This window comes from Cyclopterus lumpus, chromosome 3 (assembly GCF_009769545.1).
Source record: "Cyclopterus lumpus isolate fCycLum1 chromosome 3, fCycLum1.pri, whole genome shotgun sequence".
Lineage (NCBI taxonomy): Eukaryota > Metazoa > Chordata > Actinopteri > Perciformes > Cyclopteridae > Cyclopterus > Cyclopterus lumpus.
Genome location: NC_046968.1, coordinates 4,593,198 through 4,601,564, shown reverse-complemented (window position 1 = coordinate 4,601,564; position 8,367 = coordinate 4,593,198).

Below are 8,367 nucleotides of genomic sequence, written 5' to 3'. Positions count from 1 at the left end.
TAATTTCCTTTTAATGTATTTTAAGATGTGTATACATAGTGAAAGGTGTATGATCAGCATATAGACAAAAGCAGAACTAGTTGTCATTATTTGTCATTTTCAACAGTAAGAGACAAGTTATGGAAATCCCCCTAAAAATATTTTGCCTCCAAGATGTATTACAAGCATATTCTGCCATAACCTAACAATGTTGTGCTCTGTCTCTATACTGTCAAGACCAGAGAAAGAGAGAGAGAGAGAGAGAGAGAAAGATGGTCCACTCCATGCTGTGATGTATCTGTTGCATAAATCAGCCTCATAAATTGGAACAGGCTGCTTTTATTAATAATGTTCAACGTGAGGATGGTAGCGCCTCTCATAAGCATCCCTCCCTCCTAACTTACACGTTAATCACATGTTTTAAACTGCGACTGTGATGGGGGAGAAATACGTTTCCTTAGAAATATAATTGAGTAAGCAGTTTATTTGTATAGAAACATTATTCTTTGAAGATCGGATTGTTGAGGAATAAGGCTTGTGTGAATTATTTTAATTATTATCATCTTTCCCAAAAAAAACAACGATGAACTGGTCTTCCTAATAAGTATTGACTGTATAGCCAAAGCTTGAGTTGAGTTATTCCTCTGGACCATAGAGGAGGCAGAACACTATCTCACTTCTCATGACCAACACATCCAAAGAAGGCAACACATAATTCAAGAAAGTCCATTGACAGCATTCTGCCTAATATGCCATACTTCTGTGGAACAATGGGCATTTGTTTTCATAACGACATGCTGCGGGACAAATCGTTGGACTATTGTGCTTTTCGAAATAATTGTGCTGACGGACTAATAACTACTTGGTTATGTTTAGGAGACAAAACTATTTAACGGAAATTTAAACAAGTACATTTGTTCCATTATTGAACCCCCGGTCATAAGTCAACATTGACTTGTGGTTTCATACGGGACATTGACGGGGATATCCCTATGTGGACTTTGATTAGAAATGCATTTGTGACACATCAAAAAAAAACGGGAGATAACACGTAAAATAATTGGCAACGCAATATTTCCAGGAGACCAGGCCGTGTGTGGTGCACAATCGTTGAAATATTCATCTGTTTGTTTGCATCCTCCTTTTGAGTTATTTCATCCATGATTCATTACACAATTCTCCCTTTACCACTCATTCAAAAGCCAAATAGAAGAGTTTACCTCCTAGTGTAATTAATATTAGTAACACTGCCACTGCACCACAAAAAATAACAGGAAGAATAACTAATCCAGAAGAAACTCTGAACGTCTCTCTTTAGAGCCATTCACTGGCAGATTGTAAAAGCAGTGCTCCTTGTATACTAACAACATGGTGCTTCAAATAGATGAGATCAAGAAAAACAGGTAACTGGTCTTTTCTTTCTTTCTTTTTAATTTAGCGAGGAACTCCCCGAGGCTCTCCGAGGAGCCTTGGTGGTCCCTGGACCTGACTTTGAGAAACCACTATTTTCAAACAGTGTAACCAGTGAAGTACAGTAATGGAGTGTAGTGGCCTGAAGTGTAGCTATGAAGTCCTCCCTAATGACTCCAGCACATGTGTGTCTGGCTTTCAGCCCTCTCATTAACGTCACTGGACACTGTATACTCTGTGGCTGGGTGTGTGTGTGTGTGTGCGTGTGTGTGTTTGTGTGCGTGTGTGTGTGTGACGCTGCTGTTTGCCAATTTAGAAGGGCTTAGAGTGCTGCGGTGATCTCATCTCCTCTTAAGTTTGCTCACCCTGTGGCTGTGTGTGTGTGTGTGTGTGTGTGTGTGTGTGTGTGTGTTTATGTGAACCCAAGCCCACACAACTTACTTATACTACATGTAGAAGAGTGCACTTCATGCACAGGTGAGGGATGTCGTCCATTCTCGTGCAACTGGGAGGATGAAATCTGTGTGCCGCCTCCTTTTACAGAAGATTGCTTCCTTTTTCTTCATTTTTCACTCCGGAGTAAATGTTTAGTAAATGTATCTATTAGATTTTTTTTTTTTTTTTTTTGTTGCTTCAGTTACAGATGTTGCAGCTCTAGTTTATGAATAAGTGAGACCTGCGTGTGTGTGTGTGTGTGTGTGTGTGTGTGTGTGTGTGTGTGGTAAACAGGGTGGTTTGCTCTGGAAGAAGGAATTTCCCCCAGCAGTCCCCATCAGTAATAGTGCCTGTAATGAGCTGCAGCTGTCAGCGTGGTTTACGCACACACACACACACACACACACACACACACACACACACACACACACACACACGCACACACTCACACACACACACAGTGAAGAGGAAGCAGTGACTCACTCAGCGGCGCGCCGTCACACTGTACGCTGATAAACAGTGTAACTCATCAGACATGAGACGCAAACATTTTCCGAAGGAATACCTCCTCCTTCTAAAAATATCGGGAGCCTGGGAATTACGTTCCGGTTTATGACTATTGTATAACTAAAAACACACTGTTTGTGCTCCTCACATAAAGACATTATGAAATGAAAAATGTCTTCTTCTTATCCTGCCCTGCATTTTTGTGTGTGTTTAAAAAAATCTTCTTTTTTTTTTTAAAGGGCATTATTGAGCATTTAGTTATCCAAAACCGACCCTTTTGTCTTTGTTTAACAATATATATTTTCTCTCGTCCCACTATTGGATTTTAGGGAACATATATATCAATTCGTCCAATCAAATCACTCTACCGTGACGACCCTTTGGCCTCGTTAGCCTGATAGTTGCAGAAGCCAGAGGAGCGACATCATTGGCCGCAGAATGTGCATGTAATTCCTCCCTCGTCCTCCAGGTGTTCCTCTGCATCCTCAATTCACCTTCACATTGTTCACATTCACTAAAGTAACTTTAGTTTTACTAGCGAGGTGACTTTTGCTGATTTCATAAGAATTGCTTATGTACATGAGTTTGAACTGATTACATAAAGTCTGCCTAATTGGGTTACTTCTGTTCGGGTCTCAGACACTCAGGCTGTAAAACACGATCAAATACAATACGCTCTATATCTGCGTCTTTTAATACAACAGCATTCCAAAACTAGGAATACACTGACGTGACTTTTGTTCAGTGGGTATTGGCAGAAACGGTGGCGACCTGATGCCAGTGTTGAATTAATAAGCTTTATGCATGGCTGTGCATGTCTAAGGGAACATCAGGCTCCACTTAGATACTGCTCTACTAACTTTGTAAAACAAAATGTGACCAATAAATACGTCAATATGAATGTTCTGAGTTGTTATTTAACAAGCACCTGACATGTTTGCTGTATGCCGGCGTGCTGCTGACTAATGACAAGCCGTACACGCTCACGGGGAACCAGACGTCAGCATAAAACTGAATTTAATACTCGGTATCGCTGCGATAACTGTGTCGATACAATAACCCAATGCAACACATGGCACGTTTCCTTATTTGGTGTGATAATAATATGTCATGGTCATTTTAGTACTTTGTGACCTTCATCAAATGTGTGAAGAAGACATGAGTGACGACAAGTTGAGTACTTTTCTGCCCGTTTGGTTTCTAAAAAGTCAGAAGAGGATTTTATATTAGAAAGAAGAAGAAGAAAAATATTTGAAAGAAGAAAAAATAAACTGGTTGATTATCACAACTCACTCAATATAGAGAAACAAAACTATTAAAGCGCCTCATACCAGCGCAGCTGAGTCGCGGCGTCCTGTTTTGACTGGCCCTGGACCTTGGTGACCTCTGCCAATTTTTTTATTTTTCATCTCATTTCACTCTAACTTTGTAGATCAGACTTTAATTTTGAAGCGTGGACCACGGGACAGTGATGAATAGGCTACATCAAGGAGGGCTTAAATTACCCCTCTCCCTGGTGGCAACACTGACCGCAAGGAGAGGTGTGTGTGTGTGTGTGTGTGTGTGTGTGTGTGTGTGTGTGTGTGTGTGTGTGTGTGTGTGTGTGTGTGTATGTGTGGTGACCTAGTAACAGCAGACAGAGAAAGAAAGAGGGCCGGTCAGCACTTGCCCTCTCAACCCTGCCAGCTCTGCAGCACACCCAGGTTGGGGGGGGGGACACTAGGGAGACAGAGAGAGAGAGAGATAGAGACAGAGAGAGAGAGAGAGAGACAGAGAGAGAACATCCACTCAATCTCTTTCAGCTTCTCTTGTCAATGCGCCGTGTGGTTTTTGGGTGGGACTTTGTAACTTTTAAGGTTATTTGAGGAGAGTCCAACCCTGGCCTCCTTTTTCTCTTTCTTTCTCTTTCTCTTTCTTCATGCAAATATTACTTTTTTTTTTAAAGCGAACAGTTTTGGGACATGGCCACTGAGATATCGATGAAACCATAACACTACTTAATAAAAAAGTCTGTCTCAAATTGAGGTGGGAAAAGACAGGAGGGTTGTGGCCAAACAGCCACGAGCACGGCCTGAGGCTGAGAGGAAGAAAATCCCCAAACAGTGTGATGAAAAGCAGATTTCTGTGAAGAAGAAAAAAACATCTTATAAAACTGAAGAAGGAGTTTAAAGGATTCTTGTGGACTCATCTGAACCTGCACCTTAATAGAGACCGTCTTTATTGTTTTCCTCATTAATGATCTACATTATCTTTTGAGAAACGCCTATTACTAATTATTACTATAATTTGTACTATGTATTTTTCCTGAAATCATTGATAGAGATTTTAGATGCATTATCATAGTAAATGATTTGTTTAACAGAAGAGTTGAAACTGTATGCAGGCTACTTTATCAGCAATCATACATCAGTTACTGTTTGCCTCGTGTCCAAAGCGGATGGAAGGATTCAGGGGTTTTGACAGTTTATAGTTCTTGTAAATAAAAAAAGTACAAATCCTGCGTTCTTTTACCAAGCTATACTCTGCGGACTGCGCCCCCACCTCTGTCTTTTTATCCAGTCTACTAGAAACCAGTGTGCCGTGAAGACGGTGCGCCATGCAGCCTCTTCGAAGAAGAAGAAGAAGAAGAAGAAGAAGAAGAAGAAGAAGAAGAAGAAGAAGAAGAAGAAGAAGAAGAAGAAGAAGAAGAAGAAGAAGAAGAAGAAGAAGTAAATCACCAATGGTGCAGAGTTGTGGGGCTCAGAGATAAATCACAGTAGTTGTGCTCTAAACCTCCCCCTGTTTCTACTGAACCCCACCGCATCTATTTGCGTTTAGGGGGGGGGGGGGGGGGGGGGGTTCTGTGACAAAGTCCCCAGCTAATAGAATATGGCATTGAAACTTTTAAAAGCCGCGTTTGCTACGTTATTTTTAGAGGAATAATGTTTATAAAGGAAACCTTAAAAACAATATATATTATCACCACAATACATAATGTGATACGTTGTGTGTCGGAGGTCACAAAAGATTAAAGACCATCTTCAAAAACAATCATAGCATTTTTCTCGTGCGCTCAGGTGATCTGTCTTCACTCAGTGTCGGCTTCCCATCCGCGGCTCATTATACATAAGCTTAATAATAAAAAAAAAAACGGACAGGATCGAGTTTGAACTCACCATCAGTCCAGCGCGAGTGCCAAAACCGTGCCCGGCCGTGCGTCCGTGGAGAGGGGTTTTAGAAGCTCCGACTCGTGCGTAAAGACTGCAATGGCAGAAGGGCAGGAGCGAGGTCCCGATTCCCTCACCACGGACCCCCTCGGCACACACACACACACACACACAGAAACACACGCACACACCGCCCGGGATACTGAGGGAACACCAGCGTAAATGACTGACCTTTGTGCGTAAAACACGGGTTTCACACACACGCGCGCGTGCGCACGCACGCACGCACACATACTGCTTAAAATGTGCTATCAGTGTGAGCACACACACTCCGAATCTAGTGTGTGCGTGTGCTCACACTGATGGCACATTTTAAGCAGCCAGCGTTAGTATCTTTAACTGTTCGTGGAATCAATATTATAATTGTTAATGATTAACTTCCTCACTTGTGAACCCCACCCCCCCGTCCTTTAAATAGAGTAGATGAGTCATACACGCGGTTATTCCTTCAGAGTCCGTGTCCTATACTTCCAGGGAACTAACTCTACTCTGTCACCGCGGATGTGTTTTTTCTATATGATGCACATTGTTATTAGAGGCAAGAAGTAAATCTGCTCATATCATCAGTGGCTTAAATGCGACGCATCCAAGAAACCAAAGGCGATATATAGTTCTATGAAATTAGAGTTTATTATCCGCGAGGACGACGTGATATTGTGATATTTATCCAATAAAATAGGCCCACTGACGAGAATGAACAATATTTGAATAGTTTTTTGTAATGCAGTAGTTTTATTTGTATTGCGTGGTACAAACACGACTCCAACTAAGTGATGGTGATGTGCTCATGTAGTTCATTAAAAAAAAGACAGGAACAAATAACATGAAAAGCACCTCTGCGTCGTGCGTAAAAATCATATTTGCGTCAAGGACATAAAGTTTTGTTCTCTTTCACAATGATCTTAAAATTCTAAAAAATATATATCCACGAGAGAATGATTCCGTGGGGTCTACGGATGTACAGTTAACTGCGTTACCTCATCCCAGAATTACACCGCAGGTCTCAATTTCAAATGCGGTGCCAGGCACTTTCCAAACCGGCTAATATCAGCAATGATTCTCTGTGTCTGCTTTGAAAAAAAACTGAATTACATTTAGTGATACAGATCAGCTTTTTATTTATTTGTATTTATTTCAGTTATTTAAGCGCAATGCTGCATTCAATACGTGGCTTTAACCAAATTTAAGTGTTATGGAAAGTTTTATGAAAATGTTTTTTTATATCGTTAAGCAGAGATGGATGGATCAGTCTCTCTTTCCCTCTGTCTCTCTCTCTCTCTCTCTCTCTCTCTCTCTCTCTCTCTCTCTCTCCCACACGCACACACAAACACACACACACACACACTGACTTTAATTCAGTCAGAATGTATCGTTAAACCGAATATTATTGCGTTGTTTTGGGGTTCGTAAAAACACTGATAACTGAAATGTGCTACTTTGGTGAAAAGATGATGGACATGTGAAAACAATATGCAAGTAAAACACGCTGAATTAACTATAGCGACATAAACTCATTGCTGGCACTGTATTACGCTAAATATAATGTCCACTCTGTTGTTTCCGCAGGTCGTCCTCGTGCACAAGTCTCGACAGCAGTTTGGCGTCGTGATTTCATTTCACACATGGATGGTTAAAAAGGGAATACAACTCCTGAAGCACCAATGGTGCAAGTTAAAGGACATGTTGCCCCCCCCCCACCCCCATCGGAAATCCCCCCAAACGCATCTGGCACATAACTGTTAAGTTTCTATTTTATTTTATCTATGATGTCTACTAAATAAACAGTTCGCTGCTATGCATCTCCAGGTGCATCATATTATTTCTAAGGCTTTAAATGGTTGTATTATACGACTTTAAAGAGGATATATATACATATATATATATTTAAATGTTTTATTCTTCCTGTGTTTGCTTCCGTATACATCGAAGCCTTTCCATGTCTCCCTTCTCCCTCCTCCCCCTCTCTCTCCCTCTCTAAAGGTGCATAGTGGGTCACGTCTGTCTGTCTCCATCATTAGAGAGTACAATGCGGAACAATGCTTTTTATCATCAAACCTATTGTCTTATAAAGAATAATAATAATACAAATACAATTATCAATAATAATAATAATAATAAAATGGTAGGCCTACCACAATTATATTTAATTGTACATGTTGAAAGACGTTTTTTAGACTTATGAATAAAAAGTGTCGAAATGTTTATCATGTAATAAAAGTGAAATGGACGTGAGGAAGCGACCTCGTCATTGTAATGAGATTATGAGTATTCGTATGTGTCTGTTAAATATCACGGTTATAAAGTAGATACGTTTCACGTGCTTTCGTCTCTAAAAGCATAATCATATTTCAAAAGCAAATGTAAGTGTTTTTCATACGAGGGGTAACGCACCGACAACCCCGCTGAGCCTCGCGTTTTATACTGAAGAAGTATTTCTAATTGTATTCTTCTTGCAGATAGTTAGGTAGAATGATAAAGTGTTTCCTCCGCGAGAGGCAAACCCCCCCCCCCAAACAATACAAAAACAACAACAACAACAATTTAAAAAAAACACTCGGACTCCAATTTTGGAGAGAAAATGTCGCCCAAAAGCGCAGCGTGCTCGCGCGACATGCTTTTAAGAAAGTGGGCTGTGTCAATCAGACTGAGAGGAGAGAGAGAGAGCTCCATCGCCTCCGAGCGTAGGGCGCGTGCGTGCGTGCTTGTGTGCGTGTATGTCTGCGCGTGTGAATAAGCGTTATGTGCAGTGCACACCGTGGGGATGGGGATGGGGGGGGGGGGTAGCATCGCAAGGAATGTGCGCACGGCAGCTGTGTGCGTGTGTGTGAGT